At 39.4% G+C, this 23,183-nt stretch overlaps 1 non-coding gene across 1 annotated transcript; it reads left to right on the forward strand.

Annotated features, from left to right (window-relative positions):
- Positions 1 to 15,674: 15,674 nt before the first annotated feature.
- TRNAG-ACC (transfer RNA glycine (anticodon ACC)) lies at positions 15,675 to 15,745 on the forward strand. The gene has a single exon. It is a non-coding gene; the product is annotated as a tRNA-Gly (tRNA).
- Positions 15,746 to 23,183: the final 7,438 nt, after the last annotated feature.

Consider the following 23,183-nt stretch of genomic DNA (forward strand, 5'->3'; position numbering starts at 1 on the left):
GAAGGAAAGAATGCTGGTGAGGAAATCAGAAAAAGATCCCAATAAAAGGGAAGGGATAGACATTTCAAGGACAAAATTTGCAAGACTTTGGGTTCACTTAAGACTTCTCAAAGCAAATCTGAAATATACCATCAACCTCAAGCTGCTAGACCAAGGTCAGCCACAGCCCCTACTGCTCCCTATTCATTATCCTCAGAATAACACTTTATATGGCCCGTGAAGAGACATTTGCCTCTGTGTACTTGCCCCTGGTTTGGGGCCTGAGAGGACCAAACTTTAGATGAAGACTCAAGTGTAAGTGTCCTTAGACCCCCTTGCCCATTGCCTCTCTCTCACCCCATCCTCCCAGACCTTGAGAGCTGGGGCAAGACAGGTAACCCAACACCTCTTTTAGGAACTCAGCAGGAAGCAGAGCCCTTAAAGCCCCTCCCCACTTTGTAGTGAAGAGAGGAGAGAGGAATCAAAGCAACTGAAAAGGTCCTATTTACTTTTCATTCATTGCCGAAGCCAAATAGAATGTGTTTGCTCTCTGCTGAAAGCCCTGGAATGGAGAGTTTGTATTTGACCTCATGAATGGTACAGAGTAAACATTCTGTCTACCTCAGGTCCACAGCAGTATATTTGGAAAGTGCTTGGAGTTTACCAAGTACTTTCACAGACATTATCTCATTGGATCTTCATGTCAACCCTATGTGGGAATTATAGTTTCCATATATGACCCAATGCCCTGGAGACAGTAGATAGGGGCACCCTAGAAGTCTCTTTAGTGAGTCTAGTAAGGCTAAGTGGCTTGCGCAGTGCCACCAAGCTGGGTTCCTACATGCTCTCCTGTACCCATAGATTATCCTTAAACTCTTTTATTACATGCATTTGGGCATACCGTGGCCACAGCTCTTGTAGTTGCAAAGCTGACACTCCTTGCTATGACAAAGGAAGATTATAATAACAGGTAACAATTCATGAACACCTCTAATGTGCCAGGTGCTTTATACAACCTTCACAACAGTCCTAAGTAGTAGGTTTTAATATCCTCTTCTTCCAGATGGCGAGTGTAAGGCTCAGCAAGGTGAATTAACTTTCTCACAATCACTTGCTGCTCCAACAATCCATGGAAAAGTCTAAGAATTCAAACCAGATCTTGCTAGCTCCAAGACCTGTTCTTCCATTATGCCATGATGGCTTTTAACCTGGTAATTATCTTTGGGTCCTTCCTACCACACTCCATCCCAGTCCCGGTTCCTCCCTACTCCATAATATATATGTTTAAAGCACACCAGCCATATAAGGGAATTACCACTTTCTCTAAGTAGAAAAATGTCCCCATCCTTAATACTTGGTTGAGCTCTTAAATTTATCAAAGCACTTCAAGGCACCCCTCTTCAGACAGACTGCCATTGTTAAATGTTTAGGAAGGATCTGTCCTGTACGAGATGAAATACTAGTAATCCCAAAAGCAATGAACCCCAGCAGAAGCTCACGTTGTAAAACAGACCAAATAATGAGAAACACATTTATGTTCCCCAACCAGCACACAGAGCAAAGAGAAAAGGAGACATGGTCTTTGTTCTGAGCAGGTGAGAGGCTGGAAACTCACCATTCATCAAAACACTGGACAGAGAGAGTGAGAGGGAGCCACGCCAAGCTGTCTCCCCTGTGGTCAGAGCAAAGAGGTAGGGCAGATGGTTGGCAGGGGGTTTTCCTTCATCAAAGAGTTTCACAGATTCAAAAGTTTGAAAGACTCCATGCTTACGGCAATTGCATAGAGAAGGATTGCTAGGAAAAATATCCAGACCTACCTTTCATAGAGAGGCCTCTGGAAGGTTGCCCAAGTCAGCACAGAGAGTGAAGGTGGGATCCTCTGCTCCTCGAGGAGACTCTGCTGGTTGCCTGGGTTAATTCTCAAATTCCACAATGATCCTCCATGTCGATAATGTAAGGTGCTGTTATTTTGGAAATTGAAGTTTGTCAAGAAATACCCCAACAAAATTTTTCAGTTTTCCTCAATGTGCCCTATGTCTGCTGTTTGTAATCTTCCCCAGCAAAGCTTCTGAATTGCTAGTAAGTGTTACTGTCATTATTATTATTATTATTATTAAATTATTGAAGCTAACTGGTGGGTATGTGGAATACCACAATAAAAAATAAAATAGCGAGGTTTTCCTGCATTTGAACTATAATAAGATGTTTTAAACGCATTCGCATCTTCCCTTAAGATACACATCTATCTCTTTCTTTGACAAAATTAATTTTTTAATCTTTGACAAAACTAATTTTTTTAAGCTACTTTACTAAGATCCTTTTTAGGGGTGCTGTGCCTTTTCATTTTATAGTTCTTGGTCTCATATAGACACCCTGTTTTCTGACAGATAAAGCTTTCTGGGAAACTCAAGAAACTTCTATTTCCTTAAATATGTGCTTTGCTCTCTTGTGATGAAATAGTATTTTCCTGACCCCTGCTGATCAGCTAATCTAGGCTTGTTGGAAGGATGGGTACCAGGAAACCTGCATTATCTACGCAGTTTCTTCATGAAGGATTTCAAAGAACAGATGATATGGATGGTCTTTAGAATCAACAGGGCATCATCCCAGAACTTGAGTTTTTGTACATGCTCAGTGGTCTGCCATGCTCACTGTTGGAAATGAGACAAATCTAGAGTAGCACAAAATGCTGTTTTCTCTATCACCACAAGGCTATAGAGGTTTTCAAGATCTAAATGACCCAATCCTGTCATGTACATGACCCAGATCAGGTCATGGCTGTTTTCTCCGAAAACACACAATTGCCCACATTGAAACCTGACCTCATGTGGAATAAATAAATTTCTAAACCAAAATGAAGAAGTAAAGAATGCTACTGACCCTGAAAAAAGGAAGAGACTGTGAAATCTTAAACCACATCTCATTACTCCTTTCAGTTGGCTCTTATGCTAGTTGTATGCATGTGTAGCTAATATTATTACTGTTCCAAATAATACTAATGACACATGAGACATCATTGTACTATCAAATTCAAAGGCAATGCCACAGATGTATGTCATCCATAACTGTAGCTGCAGTACTTGGCAGCATGCACACTTGAATCCTACAAGTAAGAGTTCTGGAAGGAATCCATCACACAATTGACATCCAGAACAGGCCACATTGGCCATCACCTGGGACTACATGTCCCAGGTGACGATCAGTCATCCATGGTACATACTTTGCAAACCCCTGCAGCAAAGCCTTTCTCAGAAAAGAAAGTCAAATCTAAAGACCCCTTCCGTAGGAAGTTTCAGGTTTTTGAAAACCACCAACTGTTCAAAATCTCACTCAACATATAAAAATGAAGATGAAGCAGTTGAATTTATGCATTGTTGGGTTAAGCAAGAGTCTTGAGTCCTTGGATTAGGTTTGTTTGCAACGAGAAGGTGGGATTTTCATGACCCACTTTTTAGTGTATGAGCATATCCCCTCAAAAATTATTTTTTGTATATACATATATACCTGTACACCCATTTCTATAGTGTGAAAGAGAGAGTGTAAATCATCAGTTCTCAAGAACTCAGAATATGAGGAAGTAAAAATGCATATCTAGTTCTAGCACCAGACCACTGCCCACAGCTCCGGTTCCTTACTGCTCCCAGCATGCGCAGCTCACTGCTGCCATATTTATTCTATTAGGCTGATAAGTGTGGGAAAGACTGCTCATTTGGTTCCAAATAATCTTCAGTTAAGTCTCATGTCTTTTTATCCATGGCCAGAGCCAATCTTAGTTCAAGTAATTACTAACATTATCACCTACTTGACCTCTTGTGGATATAAACAGGATATTTGCTTGTTCCAGCTCGGTCTTGGAAGTGAGTCTGTTCACCAGTCATTCTGTAAAATGACGCTGATTCTGAACAGAGTAAGAAGCCAATGTTTTTCAAGCACCTTCTCGAAGAAGGTTTTCATGGCACCATAGGAGTCCTAGCATCAAAACCTACTTCAATTTCAATGCAGAAAGTTCTTTCTAATAACTGTAAATTAGCACTTTTGCTACTGGATCCTTTTAGGCATATTTAGGAAGGCTTGTCCCTTTAAAACTCGTGTAAGGATTCTGAAATACCGTTGTAAATCCTTAGATCTGTATCTGTCTCTCAAATGAGCATTTAACATTCTTTGAGACCTCAGTATGTTCCTAGTGCTGTTATATACAAACCAGAAAAATACTTCCCTTGGGATTCTGTTGAAAAGTCTCATAACATTAGACCTTGACCTGAGAGCCAGTGCCAAACTTATTTTCCTGAAGGATTCATTTATAGAAAGTAAAAGTTCAAACTTTAGCATTTGGCATTCAAATGTAAAATAAGAGGAAAGTTTTAATTTGAGCACAAACCACCAAATAATAGCAAGAAGTCTAATATTCTGATAATGTTGTTTTGCAGCGTTCTGGTGTATTGACAGGGTAGGCAAGGGCTGGACAGGGAAATAACATTCATTTTCTGGGTATTCTAGAAGAAAAGCACACACATAGCCTGCAGTGTTATTTTATACTTACACCTGTCGAGAATAGGGGAACATATACAGGTAACTATAAAAAGCCTAGATTTTTTTAAAAACCATAATTTAAAAAGATCCTTTGTTCTCTTTGCTGAATCCTAAACTTGACTATAATTTCAGCTCCCTAAATGCTGAGTATTAGAAAGTTACACAAACACAATGTATAAAATCTAGGAAATACATAAAATTATAAAGAAGAAGATAAATATTACCTTTAATTTCACCATTCAGAAACAGTCTATAATTTTTTTTTCTGTCTTATCCCACCCCACCCCCCGACTGATCTCAAGCTGCAATTGTACAGAATGGCTAGTTTTATCTTGCATCATTTTCCCATTTAATATTACTTAGGCACCATTTTCTAGTTTCCTCCATTTATTTTTAAAAGCACAACATACAGCTGACGATAGTGGTTGTCTACGAAAGGGTCTGCTGTGAGAGGAAGATTTCCTTCTCATTGCTTTTCTTTTGTTCTATTTAAGCCTTTAAACAATGTGCTTGTGTAGCTTTTTCAATTTAAACAGTGACTGTCTAAAGCATCAACTGGATTGACTGGGCCATTCCATCATACGCATGTACCTAAACATATTTCAACATTTCCCATCCTTGGTCAGGTAGATAGTTTCCCAACCTTTTACCATGCTAATTAATGCTGCAGTGAGCCAGCGCCCATAACCTACATCCTCAACCCACATCCTCATCTGCGTCGCTGAGTATCTCCTTAGGCTGGATTCTAAAGCCAGATTTACTGTGTCAACAGATGAGAACTTCTAAAGGCTTTTACACATTTGAGCATTTTGTTTTCTAAAAGTTGACACAAATGTGCCCGGCAGCAAACTACACCTGAGTTAATCTTTCAAATCCTCTCACTGTTTCACTATCCAGCTTTCCTATCACTCAAAGTATAAGAAGGAAGATAAAGCAATTGAGTTTATAGGTAACTGGGTCATGCAAGCATCACGGGTCCTTGGGTTAGGGTGGCTTACAAAAAGAAGGTGGGATTGCCATTACCCCCTCTGTAGTGTATGTGCACCTCTCTCTGATGCACATGCACACTTGTGCAGGTGGGAAACATGATGCAGAATGAGACTAATGCCATTAAAGAAAATAAAACGTAAATGATGATGTCATCCTGCTGCTAGTCATCCTTTATTTGAAAGTAGCACACCTTCTTTTCCATCAGCTGAGTCAGGAGACATTCCCATGGGTAATTTCAGGGAATCTGTCTTATGGCTCGTATTCACACGCTCCTCCTTGGGACCTTATTTGCATTCCCATCTCACTCAGTTCACTGGGCCCCTTCTATGCTTCCAGGGAAACATGACCATTTTCCCCCTACACTTTGCATCACCCGGAGGGCCACAGCAAACCACCAGTGAACTATGGAACATACTTTGCAAGCTCCTAAATCAAACTCTTTCTCAAAAAAACAAGACAAACCTAAACTTCCCCCTCTGTAAGAAGTTCTAGACTCTGAGCTGTGGGTCACAATGAGTAAGATGATATGAACAGTCTGGACCACCCTCCGGGATCCACTTTTCTCTCTTCCCATATGTTTTACAGGCAACCAATGAGCACAGGTCAGAGAAATTCAGCAGAGAAGGAGAGATATGAGGATGACGTAGAAACCATTACTATTCCCATTTTACATCTGAGGAAACTGAGACTTGGTGATGTTAGATAACTTACCAAACAACACAGGAAGTTTGGATGCCTCTAGAAAGGGCTTTTAGCCACTAATCACACTTGAACTAATGTATTTTTGCACTTCAGGTTAGAAGACAGAAGAAGTATCTAGTAAGCCTTTTAACTTGCCCTCATGACCTGGCCAAGGAATGTGCTCAACCTATTTCATGGAAATGCTCACCCTCCTACATCTCTGACAGAGCATTCTAGAACAATAAGATCCAGAGGGAATGACGTGAATTGTGAGCAATGAGACAGATTCCCTGAAATTACCCATGAAAACATCTCCTGACGCAGCTGGTAGAAAAGTGGATGTGCTACTTTCAAATAAAGGATAACTAGAAGCAAGGTGAGACACAACTTATACTCTATGAAGTGGCATTTACTCACTATGCAACATCATCCCACCATCAACAAATGTTCATAGGCAGCATAGAGGGAGATAGGTAAAATTAATTGCTCAGTAGTTTTCCCAGATTTCTGCTTGTGTCACATTTGAAATTTCCTTTGCACACCAGCTGTGGTTTATTGATCCCTACTCCTGATCTCTTTTGTCTTTCACTTTCATAAAAAGGATGCTGAGAGCTTTAGCAAAGAGTCATAATTTGGCTAATGTAATACAATGAATGTGACTTTAGCAACATTTTTTTCAATGTTTAATAATAAGTTAATTCATAGATTAAGTAACTGAATGGCTAATATGACCTGAATTATTCAGATAACATTGCATTTCATGTTGTTTACAGGAGACCAGTCACAGCGCAAATGGAGACACTAGGATAAACGCCTCTGAATTCTGCTTTTCTTCAGTATTAGAAAACCTCTTCTGAATAATGACCCCACCCTGCTGAGCTCATAGCCTCTCCAGTCTGAGTGAGCCAGGGGTCAGGACATTCGTATTAAGTAACTTTTCAAGAGACCACGTCCTACAGAGTGAGTCAGGAATGTACTCTACTTCCTTGTGGAAATACTAGCCATTCTTCTCAAATGTGCCAAGAATAGGTGAACAACTTGTCCCAGTTTGCCCAGGACTTCCCTGATTTGGCATATAAAGTTCTGCATCCTGGGAAATTCCTCAGTCCCTGGCACCCTAACCAGAAAAATAAGGAAGGAGCAAGAGCGTCTTAAGTGTTATATCTACCTGACTCTGCCTTTTCCCATCCCTTCAGAAGTTGAGCAACCCATACCCTTGTGGGGCCTGATGATCTGTAGAAAAGACATGTCAATTGGGACAAGAGCAGGGTGTCCAAAGTGATCTAAGTTTTGTGCTACTCCTCCAACTGAGCTGTGTGTATAGGTGTTTTAGTTTGTAAGCTGCTGGAATGCAATATAATAGAAACAGAAGAGCTTTTTAATAAAAGGGAATTTATTAAGTTACAGTCTAAGGCTATGAAAATGTCCAAACTAAGGCATCCAGGGAAAGATACCTTGATTCAAGACAGGCTGATGGGTCCAGAACACTGTTAGCTGGAAAGGCACATGGCAACATCTACTAGCTTCTTTCCTGGCTTCTTGTTTCACAATTCCCTGGGGGCATTCTCCTTCTGCATCTCCAAAGGTCTCTGGCAGTGTGGCTGTCCCTGCTCTTTGGGCTCTGTTGATTCTAAAGTTTTTTCCTAAACATTTACCTCTTAAAGAACTGCAGTAAGACATATCTTTATGGAAACAATCTAATCAAAAGTTACCACCTACAGGGTGGGCAATGGTGGCTCAGTGGTAGAGTTCTCACCTGCCATGCTGGAGACACAGGTTTGATTCCCGGTACCAGCCCATGTTTAAAAAAAAAAAGGCTACCACCTACAATGGAGTGGGTCACATCTCCATGGAAACAATAAAAAACAATGCCACTCAGCAATATTGAATGAGGATTAAAGAACTTGGCTTTTCTGGGGTACACAACAGTTTCAAATCAGCGCAATGTATGTATCTGTGTTCGTGTGCATGTGCTTTTATGTGCACTAAAACAATTATTATTACAAAAGTAATGCATGATTGCTGTAGATGAATTAAAAATAAATATGAGACAAGAGGTATATCAAAAGTACTCATGATTCTATGACCCAGCAGTAACCATTCTGTGAGTTTTCTGTCTACCCTTATAGATTATGATCTAGGCATACAGATAGGTATAATTCATAGTAAGTCCATTGCAAAAATATGTGATAATATAAAAAATAATACTTTGGAGCTGTTTTTCACTTAACATAGTGTATGTTTGAAACTTTCCTTAATAAAAAGTAAATTTTAAAAACACATCAAAAGCAGAAAAAACTAGAGCAGTGTTAAACAGGGATCTCTGAACCTTGGATGGTATGTGCTCTTTCAAAGAGCGTATATGACATAGCAAAGAGCCCTTGGATGGGAGTTATTTTCAATGCATAATCATTGTTTTAGCAACATTCCCAAAACAAATTTTTTTAACTGAGAGTTTTTATTGAAAGCGATCAACCTAAGGCATTGTTACCACAATCATGGGGTCCACCTTATCCTAACCAATACATCATGATAGTCAAAAAGACAAAAATGATTCTGGCTCAGACCTGGCCTCTATGGTGTTGCCAGATTTAGCACATAAAACTTAGGGCCCCAGTTAAATCTGAATTACAAATAATCAATAACTTCAATATTTGGGACATGCTAATACTAAAAAATTATTTGTTGCGTATTTGAAATTCAAATGTAGTTAAGCATCCCATATTTTATCTGGAAACACTACTTTTATGACTTATAAAATGTAGCAGATTCCATCCTCTCCAACTCCTGCCACACCTTACCTCACCACAAATTGACTGGACTGGACCCCAGCAGTTACGGCTTTCCAGGTATTTCACTATTAGTTTTTCTTATGTTTTCAGAAGGCATCCTTTCAGACCCTAGATAAGTTCAATGTGAACTGTCTGCCTGATCTTCTGGCCCTAGAAGGGGAATGGGGAAGGAAAGAAGTTATTTGTCTTGAGGTTCTTGTTTTGGTTTGCTAATGCTGCCACAATGCAATATGCCAGAAATGGATTGGCTTTTATAAAAGGGGTTTATTAAGTTACAAGTCACAATAAGGCCATGAAAATGTCCAAATAAAGGAACCAACAAGAGGATACCTTCACTCAAGAAAGGCCAATCACGTCCAAGATTTCATGTCACCTGAGAAGGCACATGGCAATGCCTGCTGTCCTTTTCTGTGGACTTCTGTTTCAAATGGTTCTCTCAGCATCTCCACCCATCTGTGTCTAAACTTTCTCCAAAATGTTCCCCTCTTAAAGGACTCCAGTAAGCTAATTAATACCTACCTTGAATAGGCAATGACACATCTCCATAGAAACAACCTAATCAAGAGGTCCACCCACATTTGGGTGAGTTACATCTCCATGAATATAATCTATTAAAAAAGGTCCCACCCATAATAGGTCTGCACACACAAGATTGGATTAGAAAAACATGACCTTTCTAGGGTATGTAGCAGTTTCAAACCAGCACAGCTCTCAAGCAAGCTTTTCCTCTTGAAGATGAGGAACCCAGCCTCAGGGTCCCCACAAGCTCCTCTCAGTATCCTTCCAAGGCAATGGAACATGGATGATATTAAGACCCCAAGACAAACAGACTCTTCCTGCTGCATCCCATATTCACACAAGTAGGCTCTGGAGAATCTGGACTTCAACAAAGGAAGCAAAGAATGATTTAGTGCTGGAAGGCACAAGGTGTCTCCTCCTCTAACTTATCTCAGTCTCAGTGGGTCATTGTTGGTCCCAATTGACTCCTGTAGGTACCAAGTTTCAGTAGCATAGAAGGTCTATATTGCTGCTTATTTTATTGGTCAGTTGACAATTCATCAGCACCACTACTGGAAATGAACCAGAGGAAGGAAGTGACAAAATTTCATGAGTCAACATGTTACTTGCCAGAGGTTCTGGTAAGGGTAGTAGGAGGAGTATAAAGGAAGAGAAATAAGTAGAAAACAAGAGTTTATGGGATTTTAGAGACTCCCATTCTCCTGTCCATCTGAGCCAGAGACTATCAAAAGTAGCTCTTCTGGCTGTACCTCTCCTGATGCATCCTTCTAGGCAGGGACTAAATTCCTTTTCCTAGAGTCATATGAAAGACCTACCATTCATGTTTTCCATTCTATTCTGAGGTTAAACCAAATTTTGAATTCTAATGGGGTGGAGGAGATACAGTTCTCTTAAAAGCTGGCTATGAGATCCAGGTGGATTAGGAGGAAGGCAGAATTCTTCATGAGGAGAGAACCACTTTTGTTCAGCAAAAAAAATATTAATGGGTATGTTTGCTTAGGAAAGAGTAGGTTCTATCAGTAAAGACTGATGAGAAATCTAGACGAAGAAGAATTAAATTGCTTGCTTTGCAAGAAATAGGATTTCTTAATGTCCCATGTTAGGTGGAGAAGAAAGGAGTTTAATGATCCATAGAAAGGGAAAAAGAGGAGAAAAAAGTGACAGAGGGAAAAGTAGATCTAAGCAAATGTATCAGTAGGTGGGACTATAGAGAGAAAGATGATGGGAGAGAAATTACCCACATCAGGGTTGGCTGAGGGATTTCAGGACAGGGATGTCTAATATTCCATTTTTTTATACAACTATTTATTATGGAAATTTTCAAGCATACAGAAAAGCCAACAGGCTAGTATAACAAACTCCCATGTCACATACCAGTTTCAACAATGATTAATTCACAGCTAATCTTATTTCATCCAAAACATCCCCACCCATTCATCCCTCTCCCAGGGATTATTTTGAATCAAATTCCAGACATCATATTCCATATTTCAGTATCATAATAAATTTTAAGTACAGCTTTTTATGTGCTGTGCGGTTGTCCTCCTGACTTAGCCAATATCTTCATTTAAAAGCTTGTTGTATACGGGAACCTAGTTAGAGGTGCTCTGGGGTGGTGGGGAAATGCAGAAAAGGCCATGTTCCACATCAGTGATGGTCTCAGAAAGATAGCTAGGACTCTGAAAGGGCGATTCTTCAGGGTGGGAAATAAGGATGCAGCAAGGAGGACAAGGAGAACGTGAATCTATAGGAAGATTAAGGTAGGGATGTAGGGCCTCCTATGGGTAGTGGCCCAAGCCATTTTCTTAGGACATTACATAAAGGAAAGCTCACACCACAATCTCCTGGGTACTCTCAGGGCAAATCCATTTAGACAGCAGACTACTTGGGTGATATATAGCCACCTGGGCTTCAGACAGTTCCTCTTTTTCTCCTTGCTAATTCTCTCCACATTTCAAAGGACAGTAACAATCAACACTTTGCATTATTCAAAATAATTTAAAGAAACCAAGAACCCCTGGTTTATTTTTCTTGGCCTCTTTAGAACAATGCATTTGTTTAAGGAAAATAGAAATCATCTACAGTCGAACTCTCATGAATGTTTTCAAAATTAAATAGTCACAGGAACCAAATGGCAAAGCCCATTCTCCAGAAGTAAGGGGTTAAACTTACTCTTCAGTTCTTCCTTACCTGAATTCTACACTTGGTCGATTCTCCCACCCTTTCATTAACAGCCTGTCATTAGCAGGTTTCTACAAATATCCTTTTTCAGAAAATGTCATATCTTTCCCCAAATAAAATTCCACAATAAACCTTTTTTTCTCTTCCCCAAGAATTTTTCAGATACCCTGAAGAATTGCCCTTTCAGAGTTCTGTCTTCTTACCTTCTCCACTTAAAGCTCCATTTGACACCTGCCTCGCAGGCAAGCCAACACTCTTTGAGAGTTCATAATCTTGACAGTTTAATCTTTAAATGTTTTTGATCCTGATAAAAATCTTTGCTCACTCAGCACTATAACCCATGCTTTTCTCTGAGAGTTTGGGCTTGTAACCTTGCTCACAATTCTGCAATGCCTCTGTAGCGTCTAGAGTACAGGGGCCCCACAAAGGAAGGATAATCCTCTTACAGCCAGGTGACAGAACCTGCGCCCCAACACCTGGGGGGCTTCTTACAACACAGACTGCTGGATCCCATCCCCTCCGTTTCAGTAGATCTCCAGGCTGGGTTGAGGGTGGTGGGGAGGGTGCCGAGAATGTGCATTTACATGCAAAGAAATCCCTCCTTTGACCTGGGTAGCACTCTAGAATTTGAAAATTACTATCAGAGTTATTAATTTTTTTTTAAATCTAAATCTCACCAGGCTTGAGGTCAGAAAACCTAACTCTAGAGTTAAATTCCAGCTCTACCAAATATTAGCTCTAGGACTTTGGACAAGCCCCTTAAACACTCAAAACCTGAGTTATCTGCACAATAGGAATAATAATCTCCCAGGTAGATAATAGCAGTGCTTGTGCAAATGCTTTGTGAGTTGAAAAGTGCAATACAAATACAAAATATTAGAGAATAAGATAGTACAGAGAGAGAGAGCGGGCATTAAGGGAACACAGATGAAAAAAGGCTACATATTCAGCAGGAGTAAGGGAGAGTCGAATGGAGTAGGCTTTGTGAAAAAGGTGGCATTTTAGCTGGGCCTTAAAGGTTTTCAACAGGCAGGGAACTGGGGGGAGAAGGGAGGTATTGAGAAGTGGAGAGCACAGAGCTAGGAAAATGCATGACATATTAAGGGGTTGGATGGTGTGTGAGGATGATTAATGTAAAGATACAGCTGAAAAAGAGAGCAAACACCTCCTTGTAGAAAGCTTTGAACACCAAGAGAAGGAATTTAAGCATAATTCAGTAGGTAATGGAAATTCAATACAGGTTTCTGATCAGCGCCCCAGTGTTCTCAGAAGGCAATCTGTGCTGGGATGTGTATGGGTAGTTTGGAAGAGTGGAGAGAATAAAGACAGGAGTCTGTTAAGAGTTCATTTTCCTTAGAGTCGACAGGCTATTCTGGAGGCTACTCTTATGCAAACTTCAGCTTGATATTGCTAATTGCCATGGTTTGCCAACCCCCAACCAACATCATACCTGTTAACCCTAAAGAACACCCAGACTCCATCTGAGATCCTAAAAAAGTTGCAAACACTAAGTTTACGTTTCAGAAACATAAAACCTTCAGATGGGTTGCTCAGCCAGATAAGTCCTGAAACCCAGAGGGGCCAGCCTCTCCAAGAACATCAACCAGTTCCATCCCCCCATCCCATATTGTAGACACCCCTTTTCAACATGAAAAAGTTAGAATGGGCAAAATCCAAATATCCTAAAGATTGGAAGAAGGATCAAAGGAGAAAGAGGAGTTATAACAGAGCAGTTAGGATTTAACAAATGAGTATGACTGCTGAATTATAACTGATATTTCTTTTTAGTCTCCAGTGTCTTGGAGCAGCTAGAAGGAAATACCTGAAATTGTTCTCTAACTACTTGTTAAAATGTACTTTGAAATTTATTGCTTTGTTGTATGTATGTTATATTTCACAATAAAAATATTTAAAAAATAAATAAGAGTCTTATTTTCCTTAACAGTCCCCTTATCTCTCCATCCCTGGCTCCGAATCCACCTCCCCATTCGTATTAACTTCTTCCTCCTGATGGTTCTTGTCCACATCAATTTTCATTTCTTGTTGTTATGTCCTTTGTTTTTTTTATTCCAGACATTTCTCATTTAAAAGGCCTTTCTGCTATTCCAATTACCCTTCTCTGGATATAATTTATTTTCTCCCCCAGGATGAGAAGACAAAGAATTACCAAAAGCACTTGGATAATTTAACAAAGTCTTGAAGGATGGATTAGAATTAATCACCCACCCTTCCCCTTTCATTACTCAGGCACTTTATTGGGAGTGCTTGAGAGAAAATCAAGTTCAAGGTCCATGTAGGTTCTCCCTTCTCTGTGGTGTCACACCTTAGAGCCCTGGTCTATTTAAATGCTTCAGCCATTCTGACTTGGATTTGTTCTGATGTATAGCAGAACACGTATGCCATGTATCTCCATCTTTAAGGCATGTTATGGATATCAGCTCTGTAGTTTATATTCTCTCTTCTCTAAACTAAAATGCATGCAATGTGGCTTGCTTGCATTTTCTCCTTAACTTTTTTCTTTTTTCTTTTCCACCATAATGATGGTTAACCTCTGGAAGATTATTACATCGTTGTTCCTTCGGTTCGTTTCCATTTTCCCGAGACTGAAGGCCTAACTTCTGCTTAAACTCTGGCTGTGGGGTGCTTTATTTGGGGATTATTTGTGGGTTTCCCCAAGGCTACCCTAACTCTCATCAGCAGCAACACAACCGAAGGGCACTGCTAAGAAATCCCCACTTCTCCTAATAAAAAAGTCAATGCTATTCCAAGTTAAGACTGTTTGAATCACACTGGATAAATAAATCACCTAATGTTTATATGGAAGCTCTCAGGAGTTCAAAACCACTTTTGGACATTTTATCATTATTGTACACAAAACTCCTCACTAGTTACTCCTCACTTTCCAAATCCTGAAAATATTTTCTAATGTGTGTCTCCTTCATTCCCTCCTACTATAAAATACGTGGATCTGAGGTAAAAAAAGGACAGAATGAATCGTGATTTTGTGTGGAAACACATTTCACTTTGCTTACGAAAGTGAACAAAGTCTGTCTGAGCTCAGCTGATGAAATGAGATGTTTTGATTTGATGAGGTTTTTCTTCTCTGTTGCCTGGTATCAAGGCATATTCAGATTCAGCTGGCAAACAATTTTTATGGGCTGTGACTCATTAGAAAGAATGTCACATGCTAGCATTTCATCACTAGCAGGGAATCCTGCCCATATAGGGCTCGGAGCACAGATATGATTCAGGAAAGCAAAACTGGACTTGTGTGGGAAATCCATGATATTGTGGCCAGAACCAGATGGCTGCACGTGAGAGCATGGCAGCCCTGCCACTCTTGCATGTTTCCTTCCTGTGGTGCTGGAGGAGAGTGCATTGCTCAAAGGGGTCTGAATATTAACCCAGAAGGAGATGTTGATTTTTCCTCAGGAGGCTGGAAACAGGCCAAGAAGATGCTGTCCTCAATTAAGGCTCCAGGATTTAAAATATATAGTATGGAAAATACTCATAGATGTGCAGCTACAAAAAACAAAAAGCTATGAAGTACACTTTTCACTGTGTCATGATGTTTTACGAAGTACTCAAAGGCTTGAATCTTTTCTTTGGTGAACTTTAAATAAGTGAAAAGACCTAAAACTAAAATTGCACTGGACAGTTTCACTCTAGTTTTTTATCCTTATTTATGAAATACCTACTATTCTAACAACACAAATATTTCATACCAGAAAAATATAATTATCCACTGACATTTTAAAACTCTTAACATTGTGTGTCTTTAAAACGAAATTTGACTACAGAATAGTTAAAGACCTTTTGATTTTTTTAAGGTAGAAATTAAACTGGAAAACCAAAAGAAAGTCATCAAAATTCTCCTACTTCTTATTTTATAAGAGAACTAGTTTCACCACCCTTCTCTCCTCTACTTTGCTTTGCTTGCTAACCTACCCTGGAGTGATGAAGGGGACTTCTTTCTGCCTCTTAAACTCCCCCAATGGGGATGCAAGGGTGGCTCAGTGGTAGAATTCTCGCCTACCATGCGGGAGACCTGGGTTCGATTCCCAGGCCATGCACTTCCCCAAAAACAAACAAATAAGCAAAAACAGACAAAAATTCAACAAATGGTGCTGCAATAATGGGATACTCACATGGAAAAATAATGAAATGTGAACCCCACCATACAGATAAGCATGCAAAAGCAAGCAAACCACAAAAAAACACATAGATACCTTCTCTCATGTTAACATTTCTTGGAAGTATTAGAACCATGCATTGAGATATTTTAATAAGAGAGAGGACAATACCTTTTGGTAGAAAAAAAGTTTTGGTCTAGTTAATATATAGTCTCTTACGTCTTTGGGATGATTTGACAGATCATTGCTACTGGGAATGGCAAAGTTATGCCTTTGGCAAAGATAATTGTTGATTCAGTGTTCTTCCAAAACCAAGGGCAAAGCTGAAGAGATAAGTGATAACTCTATGGTCAAGAAGACAATCAACATCCAAATCAACTGCCAGCAGACGCCAGAAGAAAGATTATACATTTGTTCCCTGATGAGTATGGTAGATAAAAATGAGAAATCCTAAAAGGGAGCAGAGTAGAAGAGGGACGCAAATTAAAGAAACCTCAAGACTGAACGGACAGTGAAGAATGAGACAATGAAATGTTTTTGTACCTCATAAGAGGCAAAAAGCAGTTTTTACTTGCTCTCAGTGTAAAGAGTCAAGGTTGAAGATGTTCTCCAAATACTGGATGAACATCTTCATCTCTCCTGAAAAAACTGTGTGCTAATACTAACCCTCAGTTTCTTTCTAGGGAGCTACTTTTGTCCATGGTCATTCTGTTATCCAGTGCACCAGCCCCAAATAGTGGGAGAGTAAACTTCAGGAGGGGGTCTACTAAAGAGCTGACTGAAAATCGGAACAGAAAAACCCAACCAAAACCATTCCTGCCAATCCTAAAGGACACCTAGAGTGTTATATAAGGTTCTACAAAGCTTCCATGCTCTAGGGTAATTTTCCAGAAATCTACCACCATCCAGGTGAGTCCCTGGACCAGATAAGTCCTGAAACCTAGAGGGCCCAGCCTTTCCAGAACATCAACTAGTTCCATCCCCCTATCCCATATTATTGACAGTCTCTTCTAATGAAAAAGTTAGAAAGGGCATAGCCCAAACACCCCTAAAGAGTGGAGGAAAGATCAAAGGTGATGGTGGAGTTATACAGAGAAGGTAGGCTTTAACAAACGAGTATGATTGCTGAATCATTAAATTGATATCTCTTTTAGTCTCCAGTGTCTTGGAGCAGCTAGTAGTAAAAACCTAAAATTGTAGAATTGTAACTCATATCAAACTCTGAAATCTGTTCTACAACTAATGTTTGCGATGTACTTTAAAATGTATTGCTTTTTTAGTATATATGTTATTTCTCACAAAAAAAGAAAAAAATAAGAGGAGGAGTATAACAGAGAAGATAGGATTTAACAAATGAGTATGACTGCTGAATCATTATATTGATATTTCTGTTGGTCTCCAGTGTCTTGGAGCAGACAAAAGAAAAAAGGAAAAATCATGGAACTGTAATCCATACCAAACTTTAAAATCTGTTCTATAACTACTTGTTAAAATGTATTTGGAAATTTAGTGCTTTTTTGTATATATGTCATATTTCACAATTTAAAAAAAGGTAAAAAATATAGTGGAAGAGGGAATGAAGATTTATATCAAAGTGCTGATTCATGACAACTTCAGAGATTAAAAAAAAAAGGCAAGAGAGACTAGAGAGAGAAAGGCAAATGTGATTATGAGAATAAGCCTAAACCAGCTGCCTTATAGAGCCAAGAGGTGAAGACTGTGCCTATCATTGACCCCCAAAAGTAAAGGCATTATCAAATGCTAAGAACTGCAAGAAAATGCAAAATCACTATATTCTGTATTTTGCTTCCTCTTGGGAGAATTCTGCCCCTCTGACACTCTCTAGATATCTCTATTTCCAAAGTTGAATTCCCTTGCCCTGCTGATGCTCACAAACTGAGGGTGTGATGAACATGTTATAATTGGAAATCTTTAGAGAAAGGTATCAGCCACTGAATGCATCACGAAGAACATTCTGTCTCTCTGCAGAAGAAAGGACCAATTAGAGGAGTCAGTGACCCTGTCCTATCTGGGGAAAAGCCTTTCTCAGATAAATGAATTGGGAACTGAAAACTGGAAAAGGCTTTTTTTTATTCCTTTATGTGATTGGCAATCATTGACTGGGCTTCTACTTCTTATGCAGCGCCCCCACCTCCACCTCACCCCAAAGCTTCTCACACAGTCTTGGCGTCACTGAAACTTAATAACTATTTGCTGCCATTAATTATATTGAATTCCAAAGAGGGAGCTTAAAGATTAGGCCTTTTGTGATAGGTGTGCATTCTACTTCCAAATGTAATAACTAGAATATAAACCCCAGAAAAGGAAAGATATTTATCAAATACTGAAGTGCCTTTGAGAAAGGATGGCACTGAATCTTCTGGCTATTGTCAGTCTCAAAAGGGTTAGGTAAAACTTACTTAGCAGATGTCCCTAACTCTGCTGTCTTCTGCTTAGAATAATACCCTGTATTTTACTGTGAAAACACAAGGAGTTTCCCTTGTGAGCCCAATAATCTTAGCAACAGCTCCCTTTCCAAACATGCCAAGAAGGATGTGTTGCTTTGGGTTACGGACACCAAGAAATCAACAGACCAAAACACCCAGAAGAATTAGATGGAGAGGAGACAGAACTCTGTCACTCTGCAGACTCCGGAGAGCTGCAAAGGGAGCGAATAGACTGTGATGCCCTTGAAAGAGTCTCTCCCCATTTCCCCACCCTGCCATCCTGACCACCACCATGTTTTCCCACCAGGCAGGCCCTTCATACATGGCTTGCCAAAATGCTGAGGAACAGAGAAAATTTTAAATGAATCCAGCCCCAAGTTAGGAACATAGCTCATGGAACCACAGCAAAAAACAAACCAACAGAAAACACCTTTAAGTTTGACCTATAGGCATGAGACTAGCTCCAGATCCTTTCAGATGCCAAAGGTTCTCTTTCTGTGTGCATTGCAAGGATGAAACCCATTGGTTAATTGGGTTAATTGGTCCTTATGAGCAATGAGTCCTTGTGGATAATCATTATGAATGCTCCATGGATGGATAAGTGGCTAAGAAAAGAAGCAATCGATTTCTCGCTTTTTGTCCTATCCTGGTAGTTCTGAACCCCACTGCCATCTCTCAAAATATAATTCAGTATCTCTAAAGTACATTAAATAGGCTCTTTTTAAAAAATTTTTATTGACAAAACAACATATAAACACAAACATTCTTAACATATGAACATTCCATATTTGGTGTACAATGAATGGCTCACAATATTATCACATAGTTGTATATTCATCATCATGATTATTTCTCAGAGCACTTGCATCACTCCAGAAAAAGACACAAAAAAGAAAAAAGAAAAAACTCATACAAGCCAGGCCATGCGTGGCTCAGCAGGCACAGTTCTTGCCTGCCATGCCAGAGACCAAGGTTCGATTCCCGGTGCCTGCCTATGCAAAAAAAAAAACCCCTCATATATACCATAACCGCTGCCCCTTCCTCTCACTGACCACTAGCATTTCCATCTACCCAATATATTTTAACCTTTGTTCTTGTTATTTTTTTCTATACCCATTACCACCCCCTTTCATTGATCACTAGTATTTCAATCTACTCAATTTTTTTTTTCTGAATGGGCAGGCACTGGGAATCGAACCCAGTTCTCCGGCATGGCAGGTGAGAACTCTGCCTGCTGAGCCACAGTGACCTGCCCCAATCTACTCAATTTTAAATAAGCTCTTTGAGTATCCATCATTGTCCTCTACACTCTTATTTTGCTTATAACAAATCATTACGATTGCATAACTTGTTAATCTTTCTCCAAATACTTGTACTACACCTTTGATCCTCCTAAAAGAGGCTGGTAATAATAATCTTTAAATACAAGCATTCTTGGGGAAGAGCAACAAGGACTCATTCAACATAACTGAATAATCTTGACCACAGAAGTTTATGCCTTTATACAACCACAATTAAAAAAATCTTAACTGGCCTGAATAAAAATCTTTCTAAAATACATTGAAACAAACAAAAAATGTAAATGAAAAGAACGCTTTTTCGTGTTTTGCCTACTGTATTAGCATAGATTTTATTATTAAGTGATGGTACCCAGGTTGGGAGAGGATGCAAGGGAAAGGGAATCCTGAAAGACTTTGCTGATGGGAATGTGAAGTTTTACATTTTTGGGGATGCAATTTGATAATAGGGACCTGTGCTGGTTTGAAAGGACTTGTGTACGCTAGAAAAGCCATGTTTTAATCCTGATCCAATGCTGTGGGAGCAACCCTTTCTTCTAACCCCTACTCAGCACCATGCTAGAAATTTTATTAGAGTATCTCTACGGAGATATGACTCACCCAATCATGGGTATTAACCTTGGATTAGAGGGATCTGTGACTCCACCCATTCCAGATGGGTCTTGTTTAGTTTACTGGAATCCTTTAAAAGAGGAAGCATTTTGGGGAAGGCTTGAGATTCTGAGAGAGCAAATCCATCAGAAGGATGAGAGCCAGACCCATGCAATCAGAGACCTTGGGAGATGAAGAAGGAAAATGCCCCCAGGGGAGCTACATGAAACTAGAAGCCTGGAGAGAAAGCCAGCAGATGTCACCATGTTCACCACGTACCTTTCCAGTTGAACTTTATTGGCCTTTCTTGAGTGAAGGTAACCTCTTGTTGGTGCCTTAATTTGGACATTTTTATAGACTTGCTTTGATTGGGACATTTTCTCAGCCTTGGAACTATGAACTAGCAACTTTTTAAATTCTCCTTTTTAAAAAGCCATTCTGTTTCTGGTATATTGCATTCTGGCAGCTAGCAAACTAGAACAGGACCTAAATCCATAAAAATCTTCAACTCTTTGCCCCCACAATCTGTTTATTCTTTTAATAAATATTTGAGTGCGTACCACATGCCAGATACTCTTCTGGTCACTGGAGGTACACTGGGCAATAGCACAGGACAGCTCGGCTCTCATGAAGCTTACGTTCTAGTGGGGAGAGAAAAAGACAATAAGTCAACAAATAAATTTTTTTTAAATAATGAATACAGACAGAGATAAGGTCTAAGAAGGAAAGTAAAGCACAGATCTGATAGAGGCCAGGGAAGAGATTCCTTAGATTGGTCTTCAAGAGAGACTCCTACGCAGAGATAGCCCCTGGTGCCTCATGCATGGCCCAGCCGCCCACTCACCCTTATCACAGAGTCCCAGATAAAAAGCAGAACACAGAATCAAACCTGCCTTTCCCAGCATTACTAAAGGGCAGGATAGCCACATGAGATGTTGGGTGGAGCTTCCAGAAATGCTTCTTTAAAAGTGAGGCAGTCTCCAAGCCTTTGACCTGGAGGGTTGCTTCTGTAATGGAGAAGCTAAGATTGCCTATAATTATGCCTGAGAGTTACTTCTGGAGGACCTTTTCGTTGCTTAGTTATGGCCTTTCTCTCTCTCTAAGCCCAACTCTGCAAGTAAAATCATTACCCTACCCCTTACGTGCGACATGATGTTGAGAGGTGTAAATCTCCCTGCAACATGGGACATGACTCCCAGGGATAAACCTGGCCCTGGCACTGTGGGAGCAACAATGCCTTCCTGACCAAAAGTGGGAGAAGAATTGTAACAAAACAAAGTATCAGTGGCTAAGAGATTTCAAGTAAGAGTTGAGAGGCTATTCTGGAGGTTTCTCATATGCAAGCTTCAGCTAGATATTGCTAATTGCTATAGTATGCTAAGCCCCAACCAACGTATTTCTGTAAACCCTAAAGAATACCCAAGGCTCTATCTAAAACTCTATAAAACTTTCACTCACGAAGTTTTTTTTCAGAAAACTATAGCCTCCAGATGGTTCCTAGGACAGATAAGCCCTGAAACCCAGAGTTCCCAGTCTCTCCAAGAGCATCAATCACTTGCATCTCCCTACTCCATAATATCAACACTCATTTTCAACACCCTTTTTCAAATGGTCATTGCCCAAATACCCTTAAAGATTAGGAGAAGGATCAAAGGAGAGGAGTTGTAACAGAGAAGATAGGATTTAATAAAAGAGTATGACTACTGAATCATTATATTGGTATTTCTTTTTAATCTCTAGTGTCTCAGAGCAGCTAGAAGGAAATACCTGAAATTGTGGAACTGTGACCCCTACCAAACTTTGAAATTTGTTCTATAACTACTTGTTAGAATGCACTTTGAAATTTTTTGCTTTTTTGTATACATGTTATATTTCACAGTAAAAACACGTTATAAATAAATAAGTGAGGCAGCCTCACTTAAGGTGGTTACACATGTGAATATCTTTGTTCTTAGAGAATGTATATGGAAGTATGGGTTCAAGGAACATGATGTATACAACCTACTCTCATATGTTTAGAAAATAAATTAGATAATATAGATAGATGATGATAGAAGATGAAAGAAAGAAGGAAGGGAGGAAGGAAAAAAGAAAGAAAAGATGATACAGCAAATTTGTCAAAATGTTAAAATTGGTGCATCTGGGTAACCAAGGGGACAAGAACATATTGGAGTTCTCTGTGCAGAGGTTGTGTTACTTTTGCAACTGCACTGTAAGTTTGAAATTATTTCAAAATAAAAAATTCAAAGAAAAAAAGTGAGGCAGTCTGAGGTCAAGGGCATATAATAATATTTCACAGACAACTGGAAAAAAATTTATATTTCAAAAGAAATAAACAAATGGCTAAAGATAAAAGCAATTCTGGCTTAGATATTACCCTGAAAATATATGTTCTCTGCTTCCTCCACTTTTTTTAGCTGTGAAGCTTTAAATGAAATTGTTGAAGGTTTGGTGGAAACTTCTAATTTGGGGGAAGGAGAGACCACTGGGGGAGGAGTTTTAAATAAAACGTATGTTCTCATACGTGTAGAAAAACTGTATGGTACATGATCAATAGAAGCAAAATGAGGTGGGAACACTGACCTTGGATTCCGGTAACCTGGCTTCCGGTCTTGGTTCTGCTCTGAATAGCCATGGATTTTAAAATCTAAAAAAATTTTAAATTTTTTTTAAAATTTTTAATTTTTAAAAAAAACATAACCACAAAGGAGCACAAACGCTCTTAACTTATCATTCTGTTCTACATATATAATCAGTAATTCACAATATCATCACATAGTTGCATATTCATCATTGTGATCATTTCTTAGAACATTTGCATCAATTCAGAAAAAGAAAGAAAAAGACAACAGAAAAAATTTATACATACCATACCCCTTACCCCTCCCTTTCATTGATCATTAGCATTTCAATCTAAATTTATTTTAACATTTGTTCCCCCTATTATTTATTTTTATTCCATATGTTTTACTCATCTGTTGATAAGGCAGATAAAAGGAGCATCAGATACAAGGTTTTCACAATCACACAGTCACATTGTGA

Source organism: Tamandua tetradactyla, chromosome 26 (genome assembly GCF_023851605.1).
Source record: "Tamandua tetradactyla isolate mTamTet1 chromosome 26, mTamTet1.pri, whole genome shotgun sequence".
In the NCBI taxonomy this organism is placed as follows: domain Eukaryota; kingdom Metazoa; phylum Chordata; class Mammalia; order Pilosa; family Myrmecophagidae; genus Tamandua; species Tamandua tetradactyla.